This window comes from Sinohyriopsis cumingii, chromosome 1, assembly GCF_028554795.1.
Source record: "Sinohyriopsis cumingii isolate HCF-2022 chromosome 1, ASM2855479v2, whole genome shotgun sequence".
In the NCBI taxonomy this organism is placed as follows: Eukaryota; Metazoa; Mollusca; class Bivalvia; order Unionida; family Unionidae; genus Sinohyriopsis; species Sinohyriopsis cumingii.
The window spans coordinates 4,436,157-4,442,210 of record NC_142961.1 but is presented as its reverse complement, the minus strand read 5'-3'; the positions used below and the strand labels follow the sequence as shown (position 1 = coordinate 4,442,210).

General features: G+C 39.2%; 1 long non-coding RNA gene across 1 annotated transcript; it reads right to left on the bottom strand.

Moving 5' to 3' along the window:
• Positions 1 to 445: 445 nt before the first annotated feature.
• Positions 446 to 5,589, bottom strand: LOC149806335 (uncharacterized). The gene is made up of 2 exons (XR_016420038.1): positions 5,452 to 5,589; positions 446 to 1,033 (listed from the first exon to the last, which is right to left on the bottom strand). It is a non-coding gene; the product is annotated as an uncharacterized LOC149806335 (long non-coding RNA).
• Positions 5,590 to 6,054: the final 465 nt, after the last annotated feature.

Below are 6,054 nucleotides of genomic sequence, written 5' to 3'. Positions count from 1 at the left end.
AAGGATGAATGTTGGCGTAAACATTTACTGAAAACAAAAGACATTCGCCAGATATTTCTTCGTAAAAATTAAACCTTGATCTATTTGAGCCACCGTTGACATTACCACGAGTGGAATGACCAAAACTTTGCAAATAAACAAATAAAATAAAATATTGGTCAATCCGGGTTTCGTGAATAACTAATATGGTCCAAACGGCAACACTTTCGAGGTATGATCCTTACGACTTTCCAAGTTACACGTGGCGACTGTTGCTGCTATCTATCGGAAACGTGATCCTTCCGTCTAGTGAACGTTTTTCGAGTCCTGTATCCGTTTTGAAGGCATTTCAATTGTCCATACAAGAAAAGGCAGTTCATGTGAGTACATACATGTTTGTGTGCGTGTGTGTGTGCGAGAGAGAGAGAGAGAGAGACTTATCGTTAGTGAATTTAATACATCATGCAACGTTTTTATATTTTTATTTGTCAACACTCGTCAAAATATTTACAATACGAAATAAATTGCCCTGAACAAAATACACAATGCGAAAAATTAGATGTGAATTTATAATCGTTGCCATTCAAATGAACGCAACTTTTTAACTTAAGAAACACTATCAAGAATCTTCTCGATTAACACAGGAGTTCTATCACAAAACGCAGTCACATGAAGAATTTGTACAGCACGGAACGATCTTCTACTGCGTTGTCAAGTATACGAGATCCTAATTTTCAAGAAGATACCCGTATGATCTCCGTTCAAGGATGATCTTGGTTCACTTGAAGTCGAACTCCTTAAAAAGTATCTTGTTCCTTGATTTTACTGTATGTGCCAAGCTGAAGGGTCCTTGCTGGGGCGATGAAGCAATCGTGGAGCTGGTTGGGGACCCTACAGGAGAACTCGTATCGGAATCCATACTGTGCCGTCTCGGAATCACCTTGGACAGGTCAATCTTGGGCGCAGATATTCCTCGCTTGTCTTTTGATAGATTCTTCTCTGGGGCAAAATGGGGCTGCCCCATAAACTCTCTCAACTCCCTCTTGTCCATGTTCTGAAAAATTTGAAATAATTAGTAGTAGCGGCAGTAGATTAGATACCAACGGAATATATTTTTTTAACAGTTTTAAAGAAATTGATGAGCGAACATTAGTACATTTCGTAAAGTCGAAGCAATTCGCATTGTCGTTAATAGGTGTTGTTCTATGGTTTCAGCCCGACTCCCCGCATCGGGCATTCTTGTATACCCACCCACTTTAAAAACGAAAGGCATCAAAGATATAAAACAAACTACAAAAAGGGGCCGTTCATTTAGTACGTACGCATGGAGGGGGAGTAACCCAAATGCATACGCTTGCTTGGGGTGGGGTGGGGTGTACTTATAATGTACTTACGCATATGAAACGGGGGGGGGGGGGGGGGGACTCGATACTATTAATTGGTCTACAGCAGTTCTGTCATACCCGCGGCCCGCAGGCTGTCTTTAAATGGCCTGCCAGAGGTCGAGCAGCTACATAGTCGTTGCTTTTCAGTTTTCTGCTGCGGCTCTCGGCTTCAACAAAAACATTTTTCAGTGGCCCATGGTGTCAAAAAGGTTGGACAGCACTGTTCTACACTGACCTTCCAATGAGCCACAGCTACCGAGAGAAGTAGCACTGGGGAAGAGGTGTCACTTGTATGCCACCGTACCCTTGATTGCTGGTCGTCACGCAGCTCAGCATTGAGTCTGACAGTATGGCCGCCTGTCCCTTGGATTACACATCAATCTGGCCTCACTGCGGACTGCCGTTGGCTCACGATATTAGCTGCCGCGGTGCTAAAGCGGGGGGTGGGGGTGGGGTCTTCGCACATGTACAGGGAGAGGGGCGGAGTGGAGCTTTACCAGAGTTTTGCGTACGTACTAAATGGATGACCCCAAACTACTTTAATCTATGGATTTACAATTTCCAAATCGGCTACTACTAAGCGGTCACCAAAAAGTATCGTATTCTTCGCGTTTCAAACCTAAAGGAGCTTCAACATCAACACTGCATCGATCGTTGTTTACAAAATAAGATGGATGTAGTTGAGTTAGGCTCCGAATAATTCTGTAACATCAGATGTTAAGGCATATTTCGCCTTTTCTAAATTTTGTCTGGGGAAATATTAGAATTAGACATTCCATATATTGGACGCAGACGAAATTGCGTTGCCTGATACGCACGTGTAAGGCTTGCATCCACCCCTTCACCAAAATTAAACTCGTCCATCGTTTAGAAAAGGTTTTCTCATCATTCACATTGCTCTTTCCCGTTTACTTTAAAACGCGACGACGATAACTGTAACAGACCACGTTGTGAGGATAGTTACAAAGAATAAATCAATGAATGAAATGATAAAGTTTGGCACTTTTGTTGTGTTCTCTATGTTGTTCGCTCTTAAATTCGGTTGAGGGCACAAGCTGCCGTGTGTATTAGCTGAAACTAAATTCTCTTTCAACACTGTACACAATTCATTCTACAAATTAAAAGTTGCAACTTAATTCTCAACACTTGTTTTAGCGGGCAAACGAATGTACATTTTTTCAGTCAACGATCTGTTAATAGCAAACTGGAAAAGTGGAAATTTTTGGATAAATGAGCAGTTATTTCAAGTCAACGAGAGCAGTTTTCTGAAAGGCAATATGGGTGATTGGTATTACGATTCCCTTTGTATGTTTTTATAGCGATATAGGTAGGGTTTTCACACAAGTACACTAGTGTACCATTTTAGCCCACAACTTCTAGAAACTGTTCCGGAATTTCGCGTCTGAAACAAATTGTCATTGCAAATGAAACGTACATTTGCCTGCTGAAAATAAATTTCGTATTGTCAAGGTTTGAAATATCGACGGGTTCTGCATACCCAATGAACAAACCATACGAATAAAACGAAAACTAAATATAATGGAAACACGAGGCGCGAGTGGGTGGAATATTGAGCATCCAAGTACGGGAACCATACAGCAATATCATGATTTCGTATACTTCATCACTTTCCATATTAAGCTGGTCCATAATTTGCATCATCTCCTTCAACTTGCCGTGTTAACTGCTACGCAGGGCAGTAGAGAGCGATCGCGGGCCCTTGGGTAAGAAATACACGGGCCTCTCCTAGTTCTTGCTCAAACAAAATTTTTCTTTTATAAAATTACGAAGCGTTGTTCAGACCGGACCCTCTTGCTGGATTATCTCCGGTTGCCCCCCTCCCTCTTGTCGGGCCTGGTGCTACGTATCACTCTTTCATTTTTTTAAATATTAAACTTGAAATAATAGTTCAAATTCACAAAGTAGATTTCTTTTGGAAATTTAAAGAACTTGCATTGAACATTCGAAATGACATTTTTTTTTTTAAATCCTTAAATAAAATTGTGTAACGGGGAGAGCAAACCTTTTTAAAATAGCTAAAACAAATCTGCAAGGGAGATTACTCGGCATAAACGAAACACTGATTCATCAAACTTATCCTATATTAATTCCCTTGCTTTGGTAAGCAAAATCACGTTTTTCAAATAAATAAAAACATTTACTGTAACGAAGTGAAGACTTGGTGATCGATTAGGATCCTCGCGTGTCAGGAACCGCGTACTGGCAAGCTGTCAAAGCATCAGCCAAGTAATGCAAGGGGTCGCGTGCTCGACATCTGTCCAGGTCTGAGCGTATAATAATTTAGGTTACTGCATTTGTATGGGAAAATATGAACGAGTTTTTCAGATGGAAATACTGCACGGCCTTTGAGTGCAGTATATCCATCCGACAAAACGAGTTCATATTTTCCCCATACAAATGCAGTCACCTTTTTATTACATGCTCATTTTCTTATTCTACCCCAGGCTTAATTATATAAATAAACATGCACGACAAAAAAAACAAAAAAAAAAAACTGAACGTGGTCGCGCGCTAGACAACTTTCGAAAGAAAATGGCCTTTTGTTCTACTTAAAATTGAAATTTGGAGTTATATTGTGAATCTTGATCTTGAATAAATAGATTTTGGTATTTGTTTCGATTCTACGAAATTTCGTGATTATGGCCTGGATTTATCTGTCAATTCTACATTAAATACATCGGAATGAAGTAGCGAGGAAGATTGCCGATATCTGCATGTGCGTTTCAGTTCCGTCATTGAATGTTTTAAATCACGCGGGAAAAATATGAAGTCTTAATTGCAATTATCAAAAAGACGCTATGGAATTCAATGTTTATTTCATTTCGAGTGCAGTAAGGAGGATATAACTGTACTTGGAATATAGTCGAAATTACCGTACAATTTCGAAATTTGTAATCAAGCTTGAGAACCCATAACATGGCTACGTTACTATGCAATTCGCATTTGCGGAAGTACATTTTTAAGAAATTCAGGATGTAAAACTAAGCATATTTTTTGCCATTCTTATTACCAGCTAAAGACTGTTTATGTCTTGTCACTTGCATGTTATTTGAAAGGACCCTGTCTGGTGTCTATAGCTAGCCTACATGTGAAACACCATCAAAAAAGTTAGCGCGGAATGTGCCAAAGCAGTTTTACGTGGCAGTCTACGAAACATCTCGTTTAGTTCATTCAGAAACAAATTTAATCAACCAAAACGTAAAGCGTCTACTACGACAGTGTACATAATTTGTTTACAAAGTAGTTCCTAATACACTACTGGGCACACGCAAGGTTCAATATGAATTTGAGCGCGAGTGCAATATCGTAAAATACTGAACGATTCTGACTGTAAATTTAACGGGGAAAAAATGAGCATATAATGGATATTCCCAATTTTCTTTGTAGCAACTAGCTAGCCTCTGGGGGTGACTTACTAGTCTAAGGCTCGTCTTTCCACCTAGCGAATCTCACCTTTCCAAGTGGTTTCGAGCCACGGCATCTGCAAACCGTCTGTACGCAAGAAAGCCATCCCCAGTATAGCCCATTAACATGTATGCGCTTAAAAATGTGTGCCAAATTTTGGTAAAAAATTGATCCATTGTTTTTTTGCGACGTTAAATATAGCTCCAGTTAACGATCGATGGGCCATGCTACAAGTTCACTTCGGCTTGTGTAAAATCACAGCATACTCCATTTGTCTTAATTAAATCAACATTTTGTATGAACGATTCAATATATTACTGGTTTACATTTTTCAAGTCTCCATGAAAATATTTCCTTTCCAAAACATGGACAAAATTTAAATACTCATTTAATATTTTGTTCAACAACCCATTCACAAAATTTCGACGGACTAAGTGCCATTTCGCGAAAGCAATTTTTAATAACAAAATATGCTGCGCAATTAAAAATCATGCCAAGCTGCGCACAAACGTCGCATATGAACCTCTCCATCCCCGATCTGCAGACGCATTGTATGAGCGGACACTATAAAAAGTTTAATAAATGCGCTAGGCAATGTTGTTGCAAAGTATTCCAAGTTCTAAAAGAAAGAACATTCACAACATATTAAAAACAGACTTACTTTCCAGTGAATATATGCTCCTTTCTCACGATGAATTTACTTGGTCGGCGTTGGAATACAACACTTCTTGTTCTTGTTAGAAAGCAATACTGAGAGTTCTTGTCAGAATGCTCTCTTATATAACTTCATGTATCGCACGTGGTACGATTCTTCGCCCGGGAATCGTCACGACACTAAATTACAACAGAGTTGGTAACAGCTTCGTGTTTTTTGACAATAACAGAAATCTTTATTAATAACAAGCAAGCGGCATAGCATATGTAGCAGTAAGATGTAAACAAGTTGGCCTTGACTTAAATTGTACCCTGTCATTTCGTGGCAGATGTTTACTAATAAAACCACGTGACTCTAGAGTCAGACGGTAGGCAAATTTTAGAGGTGCCAAACGGGTAAGATTTTGAAGTGGAAGAATTAAATATTTTCTCATTTGCATACCTTATATTAAGCTCAGCGTTAAATTATTTTGTTTAGATTAAGTTAAATCCTGGTATGGTACGCTTCCACCAAAACAAAACGGAGCTCAAAGTAATGGGAGCCCCTTTAAACTCTATTGTAACAATTGCCACAAAACCAAGTCAGACTGAAATATTGTGATTTAAACAG